Source organism: Macrobrachium nipponense, chromosome 26 (genome assembly GCF_015104395.2).
Source record: "Macrobrachium nipponense isolate FS-2020 chromosome 26, ASM1510439v2, whole genome shotgun sequence".
Lineage (NCBI taxonomy): Eukaryota > Metazoa > Arthropoda > Malacostraca > Decapoda > Palaemonidae > Macrobrachium > Macrobrachium nipponense.
Window position 1 is genome coordinate 14,485,299 of NC_087215.1, and position 26,538 is coordinate 14,511,836.

The window sequence follows — 26,538 nt, forward strand, 5'->3', positions numbered from 1 at the left end:
ATATATATATGTATGTATGTATACACACACACACACACACACATATATATATATATATAATATATATATATATATATATATATATATATATATATATATATATATATGTACGTTTTAAATAGATTGTGTGCCTAGCCTGTATTTCATATATTGGAGGATTGATAAGGGCGTCCGGGCGTTCTGATTTTAATTGTATTCTTAATTAAATTAGCAGTATAAAAAACCCATGCTGTTCTACAAGCTTTGTTTAATGAATAGACAACGAATCCGATTATAACATGGGCACATACCCTTGTATATTCATACTACGTAAAAAAAAAAAGTACGTAGGTTTGTCTACGAATGACTCTTGCCAAATCATTACACGCACGTTTTTAGGATTCCTCTCACACAAGAGGGCGAATTAGAACTTTTAAAAAAGAAACAAAAGACATTTTTTTTACTGGCTGTTCTGGCATTTTCTCATTCCCAGGCATTGTTCTGCATTTACTCAGAGCAAAAAAAAAAAAAAAAAAAGCCATGCGAGAAAAAAATCACCCATTGAGTTTTTGTGAATGAAGGCATTTCTGAGAATTCCTCTGCTTGGGACTGGAAACATATAATTACGGTGTCATTAGACGCTAATGACGCCGTCATTAAAAAATGTCATTTTGTTTGTACCTATCCGCAACATGGGTCCTGGGGAAAAGCCATTTGGATTGCTGTTTTTTTCCTTCTCCTTCTCTCGGTAGTGTTTTTAACGTAATTTTCAACCTTAATTTCCAGTGTCGTCAGTCTGGGGAAACACAAATGCCCTTTTGGAATGGAAAGGATACACGAAGGTGATGCATCAGACAATAGCGTGAATATAATGATTGTGCAATTAGGCTATTTATGTGCACAGTTATACATTTTAAATATAGGAATTTATGCGAACGCTTCCCATTACATTTCCTTTTAATTAACACGAAGAGGAAAAAGAAGAATGAGAAATACAAAATAAAAGTATTAACTTCTTTGGCATATTCGTTATTACGGCATTTCATTCTTTTAGTTATTATGTTCTTAAAAAGGTAAATAAATAAAAAAAAAAACCTTGTAACGTTTATAGAGAAATTCCAGGAAAACTATTTATTTTCTCTGTTGGTCGTGGAATATTTTAATTACGGTCTTAATTACATTACATCTTAATGAAAGCTTCATTTAAAGTTATCAAGTTTTACATTTTCATAATAATGGAGTTGAATGAAGGCGCTTTTCCTTCTTTGTTATATTCTCTCAGGAATTCCTTTGCCTTGTTTGCAAATGAAGTTGTTTTTGTTTTTGTTTTGTTTTTGTTTTTGTACGTGTTTTAGTTGCAGTATTTTAGATGTTTTTCTAATTATTTTGCATTAAGTGAAGATTGTTCTTTTCTCTTTCGCGGAGTTCGTACTTTATATCTTTATTCTCATCCGAATTATTTATTCTTATACATACAAAAGCATTTCTCTCTCTCTCTCTCTCTCTCTCTCTCTCTGCTCTCTCTCTCTCTCTCTCAAGATTACCATTGTCTTCGTTTGGGATAGAGAGAATTCTGAATTTTTGGTTAATTAACAAAATCTCTCTCTCTCTCTCTCTCTCTCTCTCTCTCATCCAATTATGTTTTTCCTTTTTGACTTTCCCTTTTTCTTTCCGGAACCTGAGGTTGTTCCATAACTCTTTCCGGACTCTTCCGAACGATAATAATTCGTCCAGAAATTGTGGCAGAAGGATCTTCTGATTAGTGGTTTCTCGGGTCTTATAGTATATCCTCCGGATGTCCTCAGCAAAGAGAGAGAGAGAGAGAGAGAGAGAGAGAGAGATGAGAGAGAGAGAGAGAGAGTTTTTAATTTCTGCCATTTCAAAAGTATGGAGATTGGTGGGCAACCGCCCCCCCCACCCCCGCCCCACCTTTTTTTGATTTTTGGGGGGGGGGGGGGGTGGGGGGTTTCCTTTTCCCCCAGAATTTGTGTCCTTGGTTTTTCTTTTTCCAAGTCGTTTGTTGTTCAGACGACAGAATTTTTTTTGGATAGCTGATTTCGTAAGTGTGCTGTCAATCCGTCTCTTTTCTAGGGATTATCTTTCTTCTCAATCTGATATTAGAAATACTGGAGTCGATCTACCGCGCAAGAAGGCAATCTCATGTGGATAGCCTTTTCGACTGTAGGGACCTGACAAACCATGACGAGGAAATACAAGGGTAAAATGGATAATAGTAGATAGCGTAGCAAAAAAGGACAGAAGGAGAACATTACTGCAGCGTATGTGTTTCTGACTGAGTCCTGGCATTATACATTTTGCAATCAAGCAGCGTAATTCCGAATGTCCCCTAAGAATGAGGAACCCCATATATGCAAACGCTCGGAGGGTCATTGTGTAGCAGATGTTCGCAGCGTGGTCGTCGAAAATCGGAGAACGGTGGTTATGCGGTCGTTAATCGTTCGTTATGCAAATGTCTGAGACAAAAGAGGGCTCTCTCTCTCTCTCTCTCTCTCTCGTCTCTCTCTCTCTTCTCTCTCTCTCCTCTCTCCTCTGTCTGAATGCGGATTTGCGGGATGTTTCATTTGGCTTCTGCATTTTGATTCTTGTTTTAAAGTGCGGAGTGATCTTAAAGAGGGCTGCTGAGAGAGAGAGAGAGAGAGAGAGAGAGAGAGAGAGAGAGAGAGAGAGAGAGAGAGATTTTGATGTTGCAGTGTATGGGGACTTTTTATGTTAAAGGAGGATTTTTTTATCATTGTTTAGGCATGCGCTAATTCGCTTGTCAGACCACATACATTATATATATATATATATATATATATATATATATATATATATATATATATATATATATATATATATATATATATATATAGAAATAAAATAGACAAACAGGCAATGCTCTTACCTCTCGTTGCTGTTTATCCTTCTGCAAATGAAATCAAGCTAAAAATACAAGCTGGGCTAATGAATTCTCGTAGAGACAAAAATATACTTTTTATTTCCCAAACTAGCTAAACATGACATGGAACAAAATGAATAAAAATTAAGTAAATAAAAGAACTAAGTCTGACCCTCAAAAGACTGTAAACTGTCGTTCTACTCTCCTGAATTAGATTAAGTAATTATCCCTTAAATCTCACAGTCTGATAGAACCCATTCTCTTGTGTAATGCCATGAACCCATCTGAAATAAAGAGACATATTTGTTATATCACCCCAACATGTAAAGAAATATTAAATGAACATGTACACACTACACTTCTCTCTTTCTTTTCAAAGGGTAACTTTTTCAAAGTCTTACTAGTACACTACCTTTACGATGGGTGCGCCCTCGACTCCTCCTCCAAAAGTGTTCTATGCCTCCACACCGATAATCAGAGAGTGTCACCTTCTCTAGGACCTCGGACTATTAGGCCCCATACATTACACGCAAGAACACACACACATACGGTCACGCCTTTTGGAACGGCATAGCAACCGAGTGCCACGCCCAGTCATGTGACCTCCAGAAGGGGTCGACAAACCCATATCACATGGTCATCGATCCTGACTGTTCTTTCAATTCAGCACTATTCGAGGAATCAAGTGCTTGTCGCTAAGCCCTCCTGTCACTAAGCGGAGAAAGCTGAGATTTAACAATTCACCACCACACCTGTTTTTTTAAGATGGCTCGGTCACCTATGTCCTTTGTGCACTCCCGTCGCACACCACATCAGCAACTAGTATATAATGGTTCATAATATTTGCAAGATAGCCCCCATAACACATGTTTTGACTATCACTGTTGATATCATAAACGCAACCACTGGAATTGTGTATTGTTCACCAAAAAAGAATTCATCCGTCTCTAAGATAGGCGGAACTTGAACTGCCTCGTGAGTCCATGTAAGTGTTTCATGAACACCTTTGTCGAATAGTAGTAGACCCAGGCTGAGCATGTGAACCATCTCGAAACAATTCAGCATGCGCCATTATTCAGTGTCTGAGACCCTCGTAAGTGTATCCAACACTCCCTTGTTGTCAAGGAAATATCCCCTGACTTCCATGCAAGTGCGTCTCGCACCCACCTCGTAGAAGATTGTAGACTCCTGATTTGTCCCAAAACATATCCTGAGACGATCCACCAACGACATCTCATCCATTGCAAAGGCGATTCATAGCATCGCCACTCGTGTGTAGATTCGACCTCTGGTACTGTAGAACCAAGCTGTTTCCATCGTCACCATCCCGAGAAGTTGGGAATACCCTAAAGTCATCGTGTGTCTGTATTTGAAAAGTCTACATGATCATAGAATAACTAAGTTCTTGCTTTACCACACAAATCCGTCATTAACTAATATACCCAATCTCCTAGTCAATTATTAAAAATTCCTCACTAAACAAAGTATGATTTTTACCCACTGAATCCTCACAAGTAATCCTATATCTAACCAACATACTATCAAAAAAAAACCATAATGTCTAACAGCAAAATCCTCGTACTGTTTATATAATTAACCCCCATGAAATATAATGCCAAATACCCTTTCTATCTAACTCATATACCCCAATAAATTATACCTCCTGTCTATAATAGAAATGCTATGTAAAGCTTAACCCTGATTACAAACATCTCTCATAGGAAAAGAAAAGAAAAAATAATAATAATACTTTGATTTTTTTCCCCATTACAAAAGTAACACAGAAAAAAAAAAAAAAACATATATAATCCATCACTTTTCCCCATAAACGCAGTATGTATCATTACGGAATTTGCTGCCACAACATATCCCATCAACTTGAATCGACCCCTTACATACATCCCATGGAATATCATAATCAACATCTCTGAAAACAGTGCAAATCTCCGAGTAGTCAACTCCGAAAGGAAAAATCAGCAACGGGACTCGTCACAGCATTATCAGCAATAATCCATCTATGAACACCTCATTTGCTCAAATCACACTATAGATTTGTCTAGTCAGTCTTGCAACCTCAAAAATCGTTATTCTCCAAATAGCCAAAAAAAATTCTACACTAATACTATATAGCCACATTCCATAAAATAAACCCTAGGATTAAAATCCCCAAACTAAACGTACCCAAAAATTGTCCTTGAAAAAAAAAAGAAACTCATCCATGATACTGCCACAAGTATATAAAACCGCATAAGCACCTCGTAGGGAAATAAACCACTGAAAACCACAATTCACCCCTTATATACCGTTAAAATATAATCACTGGCTTGTAAAATCTCAGATCACCGCCAAAAAAAAAAAATATAACCAAAGAAAAAAAATCCTCTGCCAAAGGTTATAGCCACACAAAAAAAAACTCTGCCCCAAAAATCCACCGCTCAAAAAACCGCAAAATTCAGCCCCACTAAACCCATACACACGGAACTACCAAGTGCTTATCACAATATTTCTCAGCTTAACAGAAATTCGCCATATTTTCAAACCGATTTTCCACCTAAAATATATACCTCTGAATCTTACGCCAGAACGCCGCAGTTTGCGCATAACAAGAAAAATAGTAGAAGAAATGAAAGAGAAAAAACAACATTAAACGGATTTCACCATGAATTTGCAAAAACCAGAAAAAAATGCAACTGAAACAACATTATATTAGTTACCCACAACCAACCCTTTTCAGTTTTGATATATGTGTTAATTTCGACCGACCTGTTTCTTCTCTAAGACTACAAATCTGTTTCCAATCTTTACCTCAATGACTCTAAAAGGACCCTCAAATTTCGGACCCAATTTGTAGTTTAGCTCATTTCTCACGTTGATTTTCAGAAATATCTTGTCTCCGACATTGATCTTGGGATCAGATGTTTTGCTAATACCTCCCACTACCATTTCTCGAGTCATAGCTCCGAGATTGCGGCTGAGACAAGCATGTCTCTCTCTCGCCGTAGATATCAATGATTCGATTGCATCCTCCCCAAGATGAGGTATAGTTAAACAGATCGAATGTGCCTCGTGCTGGACAACCAAACAATGCTTCATATGGAGACATTTTAATGGAATCACTAACCATAGTGTTATTACTATGTCTAACAATATCAATATCTCTGTCTCAACTTTTATCATTAACACCTACAGTCTTCCTGAGAGCTTCGAGCACTTTCCTGTTTGCTCGTTCACACAACCCATTAGCTCCAGGTCTGTATGGAATATTGTTACTTTCTGTATCCCCATGACTTCCGATGAACATTCTAAAGTTTTGTTTACAAATTCTCTGCCATTGTCGGTCAATAAAACCTTGGGTGAGCCATATCTGCAAATGATACCATTGAAAAATGCTATAGCAACTTCTTCAGCTGTTTCATGTTTTAGTGGAAAAATTTCTACTATCCTTGTAAGTTCATCTATTATTACTAACAAGTACTTATTCACATATCTAGACTCATAAAAATTTCCTAGGATATCCATATGTATCCTCTGAAAAGGTCTATTTGGTATCGGATATGACCCTAATTTGCATGAAGTTATCCTTGCAGGTTTGCATGCATTGCATACTGTACAGTTTTTCACAAAATTTTCCACATCTTTTTCCATGTTTTACCAAATATATTTAGCACGCACCTCGTTATACGTTTTTTTTATCCCCAAGTGCGGACTATTGAACCTGCAATGTACTATATCCAAAACCACTGGAATTAGAACTATCGGAATTATGATCTGTGTTGTATCTCCTTTACTTTCACAAGTTCTCAATTTATATTTAATTTTCCTGACCAATAGATTACCTTCTAACTCTAAACCCGAAAAATGTATCTTATAACGTTTCCAGACCAATTCCCCTCTAAGACACACTTTTGCGTCTGCCAAAATTTCATCTTCATCCTGCCTTTGCTCTATGATACCCTTATCCCACTGTATTGACTCACTAGTGACTTGCGCAACTTGAAATCCTTCCATGTCATAAAAATTTCTACTAAGGGCGTCCGCAACTACATTTAATTTGCCTTCTATATATTTGAGCTTTGCATCGAAATCTCTAATAGTTAGAAACCATCGAGCTCTTTTAGGCAACAAATCGCGCTTATTAAAAAGATCCAACATTGGCTTGTGGTCTGTAAGGATTTCTACTTTATTCCCCATCAGTAGCATTTTAAAATGAATCAAACTTGATACTATTGCAAAGGCTTCTTTATCTATGGTAGCCATTGATCTCTCATTGCTGCCCTTTGTCCTGAACTTCCTGCTATAAAAAGCTATGGGATTGAATTTCCCATCAAACTTTTGCATAAGGCAAGCACCTATACCATCCTGACTGGCATCAGTCACTAATGTGAATGGTTTGCTGAAACCGGAAACTTCAGAATGGGGTGATTCATTAACGCATCTTTAAGCTTTTGAAAACTCTCAGACTGGGGTTTCCCCCATTGAAAATCGAACGTCCTCCCGCAATATATCTGTTAGGGGAGCTGCTATATTAGAAAACCCTTTTACAAACCTCCGGAAGAAACTGGCTATGCCCAGGAATGACTTAATTTCTTTCTTTGATCTCGGGGTGCGAAAATTCGCTATCGCTTTGACTTTATCGCCATTTTCTCTAACCCCTTCCTTGGATATGACTTGGCCTAGATATGTGATTTGCTTTTTCAAGAATGAACACTTAGCTAGTTTAATTTTCAACCCTGCCAATCTAAACCCCCTAAGTACTTCTGTAAGCACTTCCATGTGTTGCACAATCGTGTCTGTTGCAACTAAAATATCATCCATATATACAAAAACATTTTTACCCAATAACCAGTGTAAAACTGTGTTTACCAACCTGGTAAAAGTCATCGCACTGCCCCTTGGGCACTGAAAAAGGCGTATAATCCTTACTACTCTCACTAAGAGGCTAAGGGGGACCTGCAGAAAACCCTGCGCTAAGTCAATTGAGCTATAAATATTATGTCCCCAGATTTCTACAAAAAGATCTGGTATGCACGCGACTGGGTAACAGTGAGGGATTGTCTTTTCATTTAAACGTCTAAAATCGACGCATACACGGATAGAACCGTCCTTCTTAGGCACTGCTAACAAGGGAAAGTTGTATGGAGACACACTAGGCCTAATGATTCCTTCTTCCCATTTATTGACCTCTTTCTCTACCTGCTCTCTGATTTTGAAAGGTATGCGGTATGCAGGAATATAAATAGGTTTTGTGCCATTCTCTAAGTTTCCCTTATGTTCTAACACATTGATCAATCCCAGTTTATCACCTTGTAAGGCTACTGTATCCCCCAATTCTGCCAAGAGCTAGCTTACCGCATCAACATGCTCACTATAATCTGCATTAGCTAAATGTTCTCTAAATATTGTCTTCCTTGATTGCATTTCTGACTCTGAAAACTCAGATTTCCCCTCTACGATAGCCACTGAACCACTGTCACTGCTCCAATCTTGGAGATCCAATACATATGTGTTCCTTTGGTATTTCCTAATTGTATCATTACAGTTCAATAATTCTAACCATATAACACCAGTGTTTGATACACTGTTCACTGATGCCGTGCTAATAATCCCTCTTAGCTTCTTGCTACCCTCAATAACACACACATCCGCGGGTTTTCTCACTTCCCTCAACTTGACTTTTACCATAGTCTTTGAACCTGGCATTAACACACCATCCTCTGATAAAACATCTTCATATTTGTGGTTAGTTCCACGATCCCATAAACATCACCACCCTTGGTTCTCATTACATCCACCCCATTGTTAGTATCAGTAATAATATCAATATTAGTATCAGTATCACCACCCATAATGCCCTTGTCACATTCACCAAAATTGTTACCACCGTGGACTCCGATATCTCGCATAGCATCACCGGAGCTATTCCACGTATCATAAGTGTGGGTTTTAACACCTTCAGCACTGGGACGTACACGTGTACGTCTTTTACGGTCCAGTAATAAAAGACCACGACGTACCCTTACAGGTCTTTCATCCCTCCTCGAAAAGCAAAGTTGTTTTCTTCACCTTGGATGGTTTCCAGACACAGTACTGTGTACGAGAGAGGTGCTGAATCTCCACCCACAATTCATTCTAGCTAATGAGCATCCGATGGACGTCATGACGTCATTTTCATATGGGATATTGGGATATTAGGAGGGGTACTGGCCAACACATGCCAGTACGCCTCAGGCTATTATCTGAAAAGAATGATCACGATTTTGTCCGTAGATTTGAATTCTAAACCTTTTTCCCTTTTGATTGTAGTTATTTTATGTTTTTTTTCAGCATCGTGTCAGATGATAGTCTTTCAGAGTAAGGGTCTGAGTACCTGCCAAATCTATCAGATGATGATTATTGTGATAGTTTCTTAGAGGATGACAGTGACAACGAGTGTTTGGAAGACATTGAACCTATTGTCGATGAGGGGTTGGCGGTTCATAACTGATCCATCTTGTGGCGTGGACCCAAACCCACCCCCCCCCCCCCCAGCCCCCCCCCCCCCCTCCATTCACGGAGGGGGACAATGGAATTCCTCCTGTTAACACAACCAGATTTCCTCTGCTTTACGTGATGCATTTTTTTCTTTCTGTTTTGTGGTGATGTAATTGACAAATTGAATGCTCGGGCATAGGAGTACTTTCATCCAACGGGAAAGTGTTAGGTGAAAGGACTTTTATGGAGACCTGTTACTCGTGATTAATGTATGTTTTTTATAGCTTGCTGATGATAATGGTGGTGAATAAACTGCCCTGTATGTATATGTATTGGTTACGAGATGCTGTTGCTTTTATTATTATTATTATTATTATTATTATTATTATTATTATTACCAATCAATGCCGTAAACATTCATTGATGTATACACTGTTTCTGTATGAAACCTAGGACTAACTGTTTTCAGTAAGGAAACTAGTACTGCTATTACTACTACTACTACTATTTTACTAATACTTTACTACTTTTTCTGGTACTTTATTTATATACTTTACTACGATTTCTACTACTTTATAACTGTTTCTACTTCTGCAATTACATTTTCCACTAGATATTCCTATTTTTTCCGATATCCTTATGGTATTTTTTTTTTTGCCAATGTGGTAAAAAAATATTCATATATGAATAACATAAAATTTAGTGGGAGCAAGTAATGATTGATACTCGCATTTGACACGGGGTCTCATGTGGTATGTGGTATGCAAGCATTTGCAGCAGTGCAACAGGCCAGTGGCGATGGGGTTAATATTACAACTCCCCATAACCCCAGTATCATCACCATTAGCATCGCTAAACACATCCCCTTTTTCAATAATCTCCATATCCTCAGTTCTAATCACGTCCTCATAAGGAAGAAAAACACCAGGTATTCCAACCGTTATGCCATTAACACCCTCATGGATCGAAATCTTGTGTCTCCTACATGCAGGATGACCCAGCAAATGTTTGTTGTCCAACGCAACCCCTTTTATAACCAAAAATGGTCCTATCACCGAGAGTAAACCGTATTTGAACCCAACCCAGGGTGTTTAATCTATGGGCTTGCAAATCACACACCGTCTCTGTTGAATGTTTCAAAGGGTAATGGGAGAACATGGATTGATACAAATTGTGATCCATCAAATTGATAATTGCGCCAGTATCTATAAATACTGGGATATCAACGTCCTCCACTGTTCCGTAAACTATAGGCCTGGGCTCTGGGGCGTCCTCCACGTGACCACAATGGCACGTACAAATCCTCTGTACCCTTTTTGTTGATTGGCCTTCCAAAAATTTCGCCGATCCCTTTGCCCTCTAAAGTGATCAGCCTGGGAAGTTCTCATATTATAACTCCCTGAACTTTGAGGTGTAGGCCACGCATCTTTCTGTATCTAAGACAGACAAGATTGCCACACTCTTACAGATTCCACAATATTTAATTCTACACATTTTCTTTGGGTGTCCTGGTTTATTACAATTGTAGCAACCTCTGTTGCCTTTGATCGATCGATCTATTATCACATTCAACTTTTGCGCACAACCAGGGAGAAGAAAATTCTGTGTCTCTTTGCACCCTATTTCTCAGGCCTGTCCCATTAAAAAAATGTACTATCTACAGTGGGACATTTAGACATATATTTCTGAATTTGGGCATAAATTAATTCTTCGTCTGATGTAGGTTCAATCTTTTCATCAAAACTATTCACTATTGCATCCGGTACGTCGTGCAACAGCATCGCAAAATGGATCAGTTTATGTAAATTGTCAAGTGAGATACTACCCCCTTTAACCCACCTAGAGGTTTTCAACGTTTCTATCCATTCTCCTGCTGAGTCAAAAAGTTTTGAGCTATGCTCGATGAGGCTCGATGTGCCTTTCCGTATTTTATATAGTCCTCTGAGATCTCTCACCATATCCCTGTGTTCCTTTGAGCCATAAGCTGCTCTTAAAAATGCTTGCAAATCAGCCCATGTCTGACATTTTGCATGTTGATCACCCTTATTGAAATCTAACAAAGCTTTCGCCTCTCTGAATGCCTCTACACCATCTGTTATCCCTTTTGCACTTAAATAGTTATTTACACCTTCAATAAAGATTTGTACTGGCTGTGAAAGAACCCCATCCACCTCTCCACGAAATGGACTCATGCATGCACTAACATTCATAATGCGATGAAGCAGTCTGCCTACCACTTGCATCTGCCATTTTGCTCTCTTTATGAAAGCTCTTATACTTTATGATGCTCCCCGATCTCAATAACATTAACGTATTTATACACACACAAATCCCAATCCAGAAAAATTAATACCAACATCCTCCAATAAAAGATAAAAAAACAAAAAACAAACATGCACCGCGCCAGTAAATCACCATATGAACAGCTGTTAATATTAAATACAAGGTCGTGCCGGGAACAAAAAAAAAAAAAACAAAAAAAAAAAGGGAGAAAACCTAAAAAAAAAAATATACGAAGATATAAACCACGTCGTTCAGCAAACCATCCGCTTACCCTCTCTCTCTCTCTCTCTCTCTCTCTCTCTCTCAGACACTCACCACCCGACCCTCTCTCTCTCTCTCTCTCAAGGGCGTAACTCACAATCATAAAATATCCCCGCCTATGTTGCCACAAAACCACCAATGTCCGCCAAATCTCGAGGGATATCAAAATAAAAACACACTTTTGAGCAAATTAATCACCAATAAAAAGAGAAAAAAAAAAGAAAGAAAGGAAACAATAAAATTACACTCACATCTGCATATGACCGGAGCCCAAACTCGTATACCCATTGCAAGTGCGCGTAACTTATTCACCAGACCCAATAAACACTTTAATATGCCAAAAATTATACTTTGATATCCCGAAACACCAGTTCACACAAAGTGTTAGCTAAAGACACTGACTCTGGCGCAGACACACGACCCCGAACCCTGAGAGTGCTGAGACCCTTAACTCAGCAATAACGCGAGTTGCCTATGACATAATTACAACCCTTTTCCCCCCAAAAAATATGCCTAATCTAGCTATAGTCTCTTTGGAAGTGTACTTACAGCCTATAAAAAGCTTTTTACCCGCTGCCACCACCTCTTGCTGAGTCTATATGACCATTAGGCACTAGTTCAAATAAAATAGACAAACAGGCAATACTCTTACTTCTCCTTGCTGGTTATCCTTCTGCAAATGGAATAAAGCTGAAAATACAAGCTGGGCTAATGAATCCTTGTAGATACAAAAATATACGTTTTATTTCCCAAACTAGCTAAACATGATATGGAACAAAATGAATAAAAATGAAGTAAATAAAAGAACTTAGTCTAACCCTCAAAAGACTGTAAACTGTCATTCTACTCTCCTGAATTAGATTAAGTAATTATCCCTTAAATCTTGCAGTCTGATTAATTATACATTTAAATAGTCAAGTCTTTTTAGAGAACCCATTCTCTTGTGTAATGCCATGAACCCATCTGAAACAAAGAGACATATTTGTTATATCACCCCAACATGTAAAGAAACATTAAATGAACATGTACACACTACACTTCTCTCTTTCTTTTCAAAGGGTAACATTTTCAAAGTCTTACTAGTACACTACCTTTACAATGGGTGCGCCCTCGAGTCCTCCTCCAAAAGTGTTCTATGCCTCCACACCGATGATCAGAGAATGTCACCTTCTCTAGGACCTCGGACTATTGGGCCCCATACATTACACGCATGAACACACACATATACGATCATGCCTTTTGGAATGGCGTAGCAACCGAGTGCCACGCCCAGTCATGTGACCTCCAGAAGAGGTTGACAAACCCATATCACATGGTCATCAATTCTGACTGTTCTTCAATTCAGCACTCTTTGAGGGGAATCAAGTTGCTTGTCGCTAAGCCCAAATCCTGTCACTAAGCGGAGAAAGCTGAGATTTAACAATATATATATATATATATATATATATATATATATATGTGAGTGTGTGTGTGTACTTCTTCACTAAAAAACCCCACACCACTGACAGACACTGACAGCCAAGCCTCAAGACAAACCACAAAACCCTTAAATTTGTCGTAATTTCCCAATTTCCCCATTTCTTGTTATCAGATTCCCGTGTTGGATGCCGTGGAAGAGAAAGGGAAGCCTTTTAATTCCCTCGTAAAGTGTCCCCTAAGTATAAGGACCACTTTACGGTGGAAGGCCGTTGCTTAAGTGAAGGATATTTCAGTGCATTAAGGTCTTTGTTTGTTTGTTTGCCTCTGCTTTTGTTTAGGTATGACGGAGAGCGGTGGAGAGCTAATGGAATGAAACAAAGGCTTGAGGTACAGAGAGAGAGAGAGAGAGAGAGAGAGAGAGAGAGAGAGAGAGAGATTGTAAAAACTTGGAATATATGGGATTGAAAATTGAAAAAAGAGAGTCATACATACAGAGAGACAGAGAGAGAGTAGTAGTAGTAGTAGTAAAAGTAGTAGTAGTAGTAGTAAGTTACTCGTTGGACAAGTGGATTTTGCGCTCTGCTACCAATCCGGTGGTCCGTAGTTCGATTCTCGGCTCGACCAACGCGGAACTAGAGGAATTTATTTCTGGTGATAGAATTTCATTTCTCGATCTAATGTGCTTCGGATCCCACAATAAGCTGTAGGTCCCGTTGCTGGGTAACCACTTGGTTCCTAGCTACGTAAAAAAATATCTAATCCTTCGGGCCAGCCCTAGGAGAGCTATTAATCAGCTCAGTGGTCTGGTTAAACTAAGATATACTTAATTGCCATATATATAAGACAGAGCAATAGATCTTTTTCTCGGCTTGATCCCCAGTCGGGGTCTCATTTTTCACGAGCCTCTTCCAGGTGGTTCTTCTATCTTATGACCTTTCGTCCGCCCTATAGTGGGTCGTGTTTCCTCGAGCGCAGGATCCCCGTCTTCTCTCCTCTGAGGCCTTCCTGGAACTAAACTGAATTGTGGTCCTTAGTGAAACATTCTTAGACAGGCAGAAGATAAGAGGAAAAAAGACCAATTTGGAAAGAATAACAATAAATTAATAGATAGATAGATAGATAGAGAGATTTAAAGAAACTGAATGATGGTCCTCAGAGAAACAAACTCGGATAGAGAGAAAATGAGAAAAAAATAGTTATAATAGATAGAAAGAAATGTCTCCTCGGCAGTGATGTAGTCACAGAGGTCATTTCGAGGAAGAAATAGTCTGTCCTCGTCCTCAACTCGGCTATTGTAGCTGGTAAGCACTGCTGTTCCCCTTTGGGTGCCAGAAGGTCATATTGTTTCCGCTGTTGTTCTCGGGAGTGAGAGCGTCTAATGTGGCCCCATTTTCGTTTCCATCTGGTTGGGTTCCCCAGGGGGAAAGTGGGGGGTGGGGGGCGGGATGGGATGGAAGGAAAGAGGAGCGAGAGTGAGAAGAGTAAGTGGAGACAAGAAGACACATGGAAAAGAGGAAAACGTGGAGAGAGTCCAAAAGGAAAATAAAAGACTGAATTGTCAAGGGGATGAAAGAAAAATGTTGAGGATTCAAATATTGAGAGGCAATGTCGGTGGTGGAATCGAAGGACGTGTGAGATTATGAAAACGAGAGAGTGACTGGTTTCGCATGAAAGTGGGCGTGTTAAGTCTCCATGGACGTTTGATATACTTACGGAACGAGCGAAAGAGCAGCAGGTATAGATGCAAAGTTATGGGATGAAAACAGGCCTTTAATGAAGCGTGGAATGGTTTATGATTCTGCGTGAGTTATTATTGAGTGGGGATAGTGAAGAACTTCCTTTGCGTTTATTTAATTTACTAAATGGGATTTTGATTTTACGAGTTTTGAACTCCTACGTGAAATGACTGATTAAACAATTCGCTTCGCTCTTGAGGAAGAAATTGTAACCAACCGTGAGTTTTATACGTATTTTTTTAAATCCCTGTGATATTTATGAACTTTCGTGACCCGTGATCTGATTCAAATGTGTACACGATAACGGCAAAGTCCAATTAACGTAATTGAAATTCGTGGGATTAAACGCCATTTGACTGTAATTTACCTGAATACCTGAGCGTGAGACAGGAGCGTTTCAAAAAATAGCACCACTGTAGCGCTCCCCGCGCCCCCCCCCCCAAAAGGGGGGCATTTTAAATTTCCGAAAGGTGAATAAAGTGACGCTTGGTGGGCATCATCGCGAAAGGTCAGGGGACTCGGAATTTAGAGGAGCCAAAAGAGCCACGGGATTTTAAAATATAATTTTAATTTTTTCCCCTTGACCTGAAAACTCTGGAATGGAGGACCTAATCTCTCTCTCTCTCTCTCTCTCTCTCTCTCTCTCTCTCTCTCTCTCTCTCTCTCTCTGGGATGGAATCTTTTTTTTTGGAAAACGAAATGTGGATTTTGTAGGTAATACGAAATCAAGATTCCTTATAAAGTAACGAAGATGTTTCCCCATTCCAGCATCATTAAAATTATCTATTTATGTCTCAGGATCTTGACATCCATTTTGCGTCCATTCCAAAACTATGTTCTCCAGGGCAGGGCCAAAAAATAAAAAATTTCTGTCTAATGGGTCCATAAACAGAGTGTGGACGCCATTTGCCAATATCGTGGTCTGCAGAGCAGCTACTCAATTTTACATATCAGTTGAATTAATAAGATAGTGATATACTCCTTGTCTCAAAGTCAGCCAGTTTCTGATATCTACTTGCATAATGACAAGAAAGGCCGCTGACTTAAATTAGTACTCAATAATGGTTTAATTCCATCGTAAGAACTGGTTAACGATACTAAATAAATTTATATTATAAATACCTTCCGTGCAGGTAGGGCTGTAGGCCTCATCAGCTGTATAGGCCTATCACTCGGGTAAAGGAATATATATAAGAAAATGTACCTCATAACAATTATTGCAGAATTTTACTCTCGGGATTTATTTATTTATTTTTTAACGAAAATTATAATTTCAAGTTGTTATTATGGAAATGTATGCATTATCAGGTTAGATCTAAAATTGTCCCTTCTTGTAACAACAACAACAAAAATGAACAAACGAATAAATGGCCTTCTTTGGTATGACCTTAGTTCATCCAGTCTCTTTCCTTCACATTCCAAACAAACCCGTTTTCTTTATTTTTTCCCGCAAAAATGATGACAAATCTTCCAAACCGTTGAATTTATATTCCCGCCGCAAATATCAGTCCCAGTTCCCGCCAAAACCGCCTTTTCATTTTCCTCGACTCTCAGTTACCCGACTCACTTTTCGTTGGAACGGGATTCGTCCACAAATTTTGATGTATCTGAAAGGACGATTTGAAAGCAAGGATGTCTCTGGAGAGAGAGAGAGAGAGAGAGAGAGAGAGAGAGAGAGAGAGAGATCCTCTATATCGTTAGCTGTGGTTAAGGAAGAATTCGCTTATGAATCTCGTCCTATTCTTCAAATGAGTCTTTGGAGTCGATTGAATTACTTAGTCAAGTTGTATAATGAAATGGAATAATTAAAACAAATTTCCTACTTTCTTATTTTTTTTTTAGCTAAAAATAATTTTTTCTGGTAACGTTAAAATGCTGGAAGCAAAATAAAAAGAAAGATAATATAAATAGTACATCTTACAGTTACAACCTTTCGATGTGCATCTGTTTATCCAAAGAGGTTGATTTCCTAAGGTAAAAAAGCTACGGTTGGTCTTCGTCTTCAAGTTGATCTCTTCATCAAGAGGTGATTCGTTTTCCATATAATTAACCATTTCCATTATATCCCCCCCCCCCCTTAGAAAAAAATGAAGCAAGGAAAACCCCCGTGCAACAAACTTTCCAGCAAATATGAATTCAGTTTACGCCGGGAACTCCCTTGGTTGCCACTGTTTTTTTTTTCCACATTTTATTTTACTCGACCTCCTCTCTCTCTCTCTCTCTCTCTCTCTCTCTCTCTCTCTCTCTCTCCTCTCTCTCTCTCTCTCTCTCAATTATCCAGCTCGTTTTTTCTTTTTGCTCCGAGCGAAGTCCTTCCATAATTGGAATATGCATATGCAAGGGGTATTTGCGAGTGAGTAAGTCTTCAGAGAGAGAGAGAGAGAGAGAGAGAGAGAGAGAGAGAGAGAGAGAGAGAGAGAGAGAGATTTACTCCGTCGTAAGTTTGGAGAAAGAAAAGTTCACTCGAGAATTCCGTCCTTTTTCCTCGTGGATGGATTCCGCTTTTAATGTTGCTGTCGTGGCTGATGTTTTTAGGTGAATGAATGTTTGTTTTTATATGTGTGCTTTGTATTTTAGTGGCATTTTGTCTTGGGCGTGTTTGTTCATTTATAATCTTGATGATTCAAGAATTATTGATGCAATTCGTGTTGTCTGCAGACTTTGTTTCCTACACGTCAGCTCTTGATACGTTGAAGTAAATAAATTGAATAATATATTGATTGAATATTGTTAAACTTTATTAAACACTGTTGTCATCCTTTTGAATAAGAAACAAACGTCAACAAGCATGGAAGCACAAACTCACCCTTAAATGCAAATTTGATAGGATACTTATAAATTAGACAGTATTTTCCTTAGAAGATATTCTTGTGTTGTTTTTATACCGCAAATATTAGTACGAACTAAATGAATTGTGAATTTGCTTTTTTTCTCTCCCCTTAAAATAATTATCACTCCTCTCCTTCATGGTGGTCATTCTCAAAATTCTCATTGTAGAGGTAATCCTTAACCATTCTCCCCCACCTCTCTCTCTCTCTCTCTCTCTCTCTCTCTCTCTCTCTCTCTCTCTCTCTCTCTCTCCAGAAATCTTTACCCTCCTCTTCGCCCAAATAAGATTTTCGTCTTGGAAGTCGAGAGAGAGAGAGAGAGAGAGAGAGAGAGAGAGAGAGAGAGAGAGAGAGAGAGAGAGCAACAAGCAATCCAGTGAAAAGGCAGGTGAAGAAATTTACGACTTCTTAGGTTAACAACAAAGCCACTTCTCTCTCTCTCTCTCTCTCTCTCTCTCCTTGTTTTGGTTTTAGTTCCAGAGAGTAATTTGAGATGGATGTTTGAATCTTCTCTCTCTCTCTCTCTCTCTCGTCTCTCTCTCTCTCTCTCAATCTCCAGCGAGATCTTATTCCTTGCATATGCACATGAGAATTTATGGACGGATTCCGCTCAAACGAAAAATGGGCCGATAATTGAGCCGTTAAGATGGGGAAAGTTGAGTGAAATAAAATTAAGAGAGAGAGAGAGAGAGAGAGAGAGAGAGAGAGAGATTTCATGGCAATCGACTGTGGTGGTGGAAGCTGAGATGAATATTTCTGCCAAACGTCATAAATATGTATGTGTATATATATATATATATATATATATATATATATATATATATATATATATGTATATAATATATATATATAATATATATATATATATATATATATATATATATATATATATATATATATATGCTTCCCATCTTTCATGCGAGAGGAAATAAAGAAAACATTTTTTTTTTACTTTTAAATGAAACTCAGGCGAAGGAAGGCTGTCTGGATGAGTCGTGATTCAGGATTGATTGATATCAGAGTCATGATCACGGAAGGTAATTCACCTATGGTAGATTCACATCAGCAGTGTATATGATGTCTAAGGGCAGTCTCTTACGACGCTCCTGATTGGGCTGTTTGATAAGCCAGTCATAGGGCTGGAAACTCTCAGTCTCTCCCGATAGTTCACAAAGGCCGGATTGTTTACGTTCTACCTCTTCTTGGGGATCGTCTTTCAAAAGAATGCCTCAGGAGAGGTGGAACGTACATCCTGCCTATGTGAACTCTCTCGAGAGACTGAGGGTTTCCAGCCCTCTGATTGGTTTTTATCAACATCCAATCAGGAGCGTCGTAAGGGATGGCCTAGACATCAGATGCACGGGTGATGTGAATTTACTATAGTACAAGTAGTGAAGCTTTATTGGTCAGATTCTCCAGATCTTTGGAACGCTTAGTTCTTGGATGTCATTTCGTTGTGAGTCAGTTTACACTGAAATTCTTTGAAATCTCGAAAGGATGAAGGATGAGGACATCCTCCTGTCTCGTGTTGAGCTTCGAAGTCGAGTCGGGGGGAGAATTCGCAGATCGAGTTCCTGAATACGTTTTTAAAAACAATTTACGACGTAGTTTTTATAATACAAGATACTCCTCGCGAGGAAAAAGAATGTGGCATATCTTCTTTAAGTCGTAAAACAACGAGTTGACACTGACTGGAAGGACTACAATACAATTACCTCAGTTTTTTCTTGCAGCTACGAATTCTCTCTCTCTCTCTCTCTTCTCTCTCTCTCTCTCTCTCTCTCTCTCCTCTCTCTCCTCTAACGAGATTTCTGGGGTACAAGACGTGACCTCCAATAAGATGAGGTCGGGGGGATCTGTTGTTGTTGAAGCAAAGTATTATTGTGGATGTTTTAACTGGACAATAAACAGCTAATTACACAATTACAAATACGTAATAGGACCTCGCAAATACAAATAAATTTAGAGCATTTTCGATTATATCTTCTTGATTCTTTGACACAAATGTTATATATATATATATATATATATATATATATATATATATATATATATATATATATATATATGTGTGTGTGTGTGGTGTTGTGTGTGTGTGTGTTTGTGTGTGTGTGTGTATAAAATAAGACCCGCTTAATTTTTGAATTTTCTGTGTGTTTTTATTATTACTTAACCGTCAGCCATTCGTGACAACTTGGGATGGAAGTACATTGTGGTGAAATTCCCCATTTTCTCTAAATGCCAAACTTTTCTCTCTCTCTCTCTCTGTACTTCAGTGCATTGTGAGATGTTGATGCAAAAGACGATTATTCACAAGAATTAAATAGCATCTATTCGCCTGGTTCAACACAACTGGCATAAATTAGTTCATACTCAAAGCTTATTAAGAACAACTAGACTTACTCCTAGGCAGAAATAGTGCCACAGATTCGTTATTAAGTAACTAATATTATTCCTGAACGCCTTAATTTGCCGTCTAAACTTAAATAATATCACAGATTTACTAATTAAGTAATTATTTCCAGCAGTTACATAATCCTGCACGTCTAAAGTTGCCGTCCTAACTACAATAGTTCCATAGATCTCAAAACAAACTGTTGACAATCCGTAGATATTTTGAATAATCATTGCCTTTTTTTAATTGTTGCAAAGATATCTTGTCCCGTTACCCCCCGCTGTGTAAGGGTTAGCAATAGACCACGACGGTACATTAGACAAAAATGTCGTAGATTTCTGATACTCTGACATCAATCCAGCTGTTTTTTTTTTCTTTTTTGTTTTTTTCAGTAGCAATGAACGAAGGGAGTCTGGCATGTCATTACATCACACTTGGGAAGACTTACTGTTGAGATACAGTAAGCATTATTGTTTGTGTGTGTGAGAGAGAGAGAGAGAGAGAGAGAGAGAGGAGCAATCGAACCACAAGCACACGTCCACTCTAGAATATCCAATTCCGTTCGACATCCTTGTTGTTAATCCCAGCCAGATGAGACTCAGAGGCGGATGGTTTCTCTCCCACCAGTCACGAGGATGAGTGTTGACGTGTGACGTCACTCTCGTGAATAGTTGCCAATTAGAGATTTGCTCCTCCCGAATTTATCAATTTTTTTTTTTTTTTTGGGGGGGGGGGGTTTGGGGGGGGGGGGGGGATTACTGATGAGTGGTACAGAAGTCTCATGGGGAGAAAGCGGATTCAAAACTAGATTGGTTAAGATGTTTTTCTATTGCTGTTTAATGTTTTTCATTTTACTTATTTGTTGATGTCGTTGTTACTATTGTAAGATTGAATTAAAGATATACATACATACATACACACACACACACACCACACACACACACACACACACACACATATATATATATATATATAATAAATATAGATATATATATATATATATATATATATGATAACCTTATATATATATACTTATGTATTAATTGAAATAGAGAGAAGAGAGAGAGAGAGAGAGAGAGAGAGAGAGAGAGAAGGGTCAGTAATAATAAAAATCCCCCACCTTATCCAATCTTAATTACTGGGGCGAGGAGGCAGTGACCTCTGCGGTAAATAGCGTATCTGGCACGGAGGCATTAACTGGTCGGCAGCGTATGTTGGCAAGTAATGTCCTGGTATAGCTTTATTTGGGATGTTCCGTTCCTGTTCTGTTCTTGTGGTCCGACTTTCACCTTCCGTATGGAGCTGTTTATATAATAATATTTTTTCTAGAGCTGCAAAATAATTAATTGTAAGGTTCGTTGACCGTTTCACACATTGAGAATGATTTAATGTAATAATTGTAACGTTAAAAAATCTTTTTCTTATTATATATACGTTTCTATGTACCGTATTTGACAGAATTTATCAATGTTTGCTTACGTCATCGGTTAACATAAAAAAATAATTGCATTTAGAAAGTAAGGCTCACTTGATTTATCATTAAAATAGACTCCCAAATATTATGTTGGAGTTAATTTATATCCTTTTTTCTATTTCTGTAATTACAACGATGCGTCAGCCATCTTGGATAAAAGAGTAAAAAAAGAAAAAACAAGGTAATCCTATACGACCTGATGTTCACAAAGAGAGGAAATTGTTTCAATTCCAGTTCTGGAAAAAAACATGGAAACGTCTTGGTAAAGAACAAAGGAAGATGTATATATATATATATATATAATATATATATATATATATATATATATATATATATATATATAATATATATATATATATGTGTGTGTGTGTGTGTGTGTGTATATATATATATATATATATATATATATATATATATATATATATATATATATATATATAATATGACAAGCAGTTTCGTTCTTTTGTTTGAATAGATTTCTGTAAAAAACCTTCGTAAAAGACTACGTACTGTACTCTATCATACTAGAAAAAATCGCTTATATTCTTTGCAAAACGTTTACAAAGGTTCAGTTTGGAATAACGTACGTGTTTGAAGTCAGCGTTGCAATATCCGTTCGTTGTTTTTATTCGACCGCCTCGACGTGATTGGACAAGTTTTTCTTCTCTGGAAACTGGGGTAGTTTTTTTATTGTTTTTGTTGTTTTTATTATTTTGTATCAATATCTGGTTGTGGTCCTCACCTTTTGAGAGTAACTATACAACTTAACCTAATTAGATTGAGCACTTTGTAGTCTCTCTCTCTCTCTCTCTCTCTCTCTCTGTCTATATATAAATGTGTATATATTTATTTATACATATGCAATATGTCTTTGTGTTTGTGTATATGTCTATCTACTTATATACGTGGCATTGTGTTCACTTGGTGCATAAATCAGGAAGCATATAAACATCAGTGTTGATGTTGGGGTCACTGCAAAGACCTGACTTTGTTCTGAATGCTAAATAGATTTGCCGTTTTCCCTTCATTTTCCGTAGCAACAACAACAAGAACAGCAACAAAAAAAGCCATTTTGATTTCAGAAAACTACCACTATTGACTTTCAATAACAACTCCGGTGTTTTCTTAGTGGTTTTTCTCCTTCACGTTTCCATGGGTGGCCTTTGTTGTGGGTCCAAATTCCACTTTAGAATTAAGGGAAGAACAACATCTGCGTCTTTGTGCTCTCTTGCACAAAAGAATGCCTCCAACAATGGAGCAGCAATTTCTCTCCTCCAAGTTTACATAAACAACAAAGATTTTTTTTTGTTTTTATTTTTTTTGTTTCTGAGACTATTAAACTTTTATGATCAGGGAGTATCTCTCTCTCTCTCTCTCTCTCTCTCTCTCTCTCTCTCTCTCTCATCCGTTGTTCTAGCCTTCAAAATAGAGTTCACTTATTCGAATTGTGTACATAATTTTTGATTAGACTGAAGATGTACCCAGCATAAGGTTCCCCCTCCCCCTCGGGAGGTTACCCTTCTCTCTCTCTCTCTCTCTCTCTCTCTCTCTCTCTCTCTCTCTCTCTCTCTCTCGTTTTCCAAACCCAAATCCAGCAAGAAGAAGCTCAGGGGAGGTGACAGGTGTCAAACTGGAACTGACATCAAGAGGACACTCTGTCTCCAAAGAGCCTCGAATTGAATTTTTGCTTATTTGCATTTTCCCGTCTGTGGATAATATTGGAGGTTTATCATACGATTTCAGTCCCAGTGAAATGGCTATCAGTCAATTAGCTGTTTACCCCATTGCGAATCTGATATACGGAAATATTTTCCTGATCGGTGACAGTTGTGTTGATATGTTTTTCTACTATATCGGGAAAATATTGCGTGAAACAGGAAGTATTGTTTCCTTAATTAAGGTTGTTATCGAACGATCAAATTTGAATATTTTAAGGTAAACAGATTTTGAACATACCAAAGAACAGCTGTACTTTATATGGTTATATTTTTTAAGAATTTTTATTTATTTTTATTTGTCAGATGCCTTTTTCCCCTACATGATTGTAAAATATAATTTTCTCTTTTAGCAGGTTATCGGCGCTATAATTCCAGATCGATCGTGATAGGATGCAATTGGGTGAGTTGATAGTTTCTTCTCGTTATTTTTTTTTTATGTTTTTTAAGTTTTCATGTGCATCTTTCATGTACTATTACATACGTTTCTCGTCTTGGCTACATTCCAGTGGAGATACTTCGGTCTCGAGCTACATTTGCTTCATAAACTTTATTGATTTTAATAAGAATATACTTTAATTGCTTATCTTCTACGTTCCTATTCGTGACATTCATAATTTTATAGCCTTGACGAAGGCTATAAATTTCATCTTCCCTCATGAGTCCCTCCTCATAACTTTCATTCTTCCTATAATAACTTTCTTTGACTATCCTGGGGTTTCATTTTTCCCGTCGACCTCCAGGATCAATTAAGCATTAATCCCTTAATCCCTCGTGGCATCCTACTTTTAATCCTGGGCAGGATTTATGGGTCTTTGGGAGGTGTCTCATTCATCATCGTCTCTGAGGTCTTTATATTTCGATTTTTTTTTCTTCTCAGGCCTTTATTTTACTTCTTCTTAGGCTTTTTCATGGAGAGTCCAACCTTTTTTTCAAAGACTTTCTTCACGTCAAGATTATTATCACGAATGATTTACGACTGATTTACTTTTGGGTATGATTTGTGAATAATTGCCAACTTTGTATTTCATTTTGATTTTATTTTTTATTTTATTTATTTAGTTTTTTTTTTTACTTTATTTACTTATTTATTTATTTACTTATTTATTTATTTATTTATTTATTTATTTATTTTGGCGATCTTGTTCGTGCGAACCGTCCAGACTTGCATTCGTGATCGAATATCAATAACTTCGTCTGAATATTATTAATTCAGATAAAGTGGGGTGTTGTATATAATTCCCTTTGCTTTGTGCGAATCAGGCATCTTCTCTCTTATAGGTAAACCTAATTGAAGGAATTCGAAACCGTTCATTAAGGTATAGAGAACTGTGAAACTAAGTTTTATTATTTTTATTGTGCGAATCAATCATTCTTAGTTTGAATATGCTTGTAATTATTCAGTATATGGGTATAGGGTGGTAATTTTTAGAGGCCCCGTGATCCTAGGTTATTCAAATTGAACTTTTCTCGAAGATTGGTACAATTTTATTTTGTGTGGAGAGAGAGAGAGAGAGAGAGAGAGAGAGAGAGAGAGAGAGAGAGGTGGTTGAACTAGTCTTCAGTACTATTGAGCTGAGGTATAGAGTGAAGTAGGAATGGTTATTTCAGGATATTACTTGTAAAAGGAAAAAATATATTTTTTTTTTTTGTTCCTAGCTTAATTAATACCCGAAGTAAAATTTTTACATCAAATTGACACGTGCCCTTCACAATAGGCCAAGGTCAAAAACATTTGTGGAAAAGTATGTACAAATCCCAAACTATAATTACTTCATATTTTATCTCATCATACTTCACTACATTATTCTGCATAATCCTGCATTAACTAAGTCGAAGTTGCTACCACCAGGAAATCTTTCAAGAGTCGTAACCCTTTCTTTTCTACGGTTACTTATAAAAGTATTGCACCCTCACTTTTCTACGGTTACTTATAAAAGTACTGCTTGCTACTTGTACTTGTATTGTGAATCAAGATTGACTATTCCGAGTGGCTGCCATTTTCAGATGATCAAATTCCCACTTATTAGGAAGTGAAATTATTTCACCCTTAATTTTTTTTACATTAACTGCAAGAAATTAATTGCAGCTGAGCTATTGCATTTCCTCATGTAAATCAATGTCTTTGAGGCTATGACATGCAAAAGTCCTTTTATTTGAATTCAGCTCTCTTTGATTCTTTAGTTGTGAGTCAAAGTTCTTTCATTTAATTAATACAGGAAACAGTGGTTTTTTATGAGAACCTTGATCCTCTTTCTCTCTCTCTCTCTCTCTCTCTCTCTCTCTCTCTCTCTCCTCTCTCTCTCTCTCGATCCGCAAAAAAACTCAACTTCTTTCTTCTTCTTCTTCTTCTTCTTCTTCTCACCCCGCCTCGTTAGTCTCCCAGAACTCGCTCTCTCTCTCTCTCTCTCCTCTCTCTCTCTCTCTCTCTCTCTCTCTCTCTCTCAGGAGATGATTTACTCCTGGGGCATCGGAGACCGGATGCTGCTGTTGCTGTTTGGAGCTGAAAGTCTTTTCTTCTGAATTGTCTGTTTTATTTCGCTTTCTTGTAGATCCCTCGACTGTTGTGTTGATTTTTTATATTCTTTAATGTCAGTGTTAACTGTACTATTTAATTATTTTTTCGTTTTTTGTGGTAATAAATATTTGTCTGGTTTAAGAAATATTTTTTAAAGTGTTCGGGAACATTCACTACAGACACCCAAACACGGAAACATTAGCACCTGGATAATATTTCAGTAATTTTAGTTTTTTCTTTCTGCCAATTCCACCTTTCTCCTTTTTATTCAGATATATTTACATATTATTTTCATTATTTTTATGGAATTTCCCTCACTTTGTCCTTGTAATATATCAGGCTTTCTCTTCCCACTAATGTTCTATACATATTTTTTTGCAATTCTTGTGCGATGTTATAGGTCCTTGAGTTATCATTAATCATGTCTTGTTATTTTAGAATTTTCTCTCTCTCTCTCTCTCTCTTACTTGACTTTAGAGTTATAAAATTCTTGTTTTATGGACACGTTTGATGTCTGTTCTCTCGTAAGGGTAATTTTTGTTTTATGAATATTGAAATAT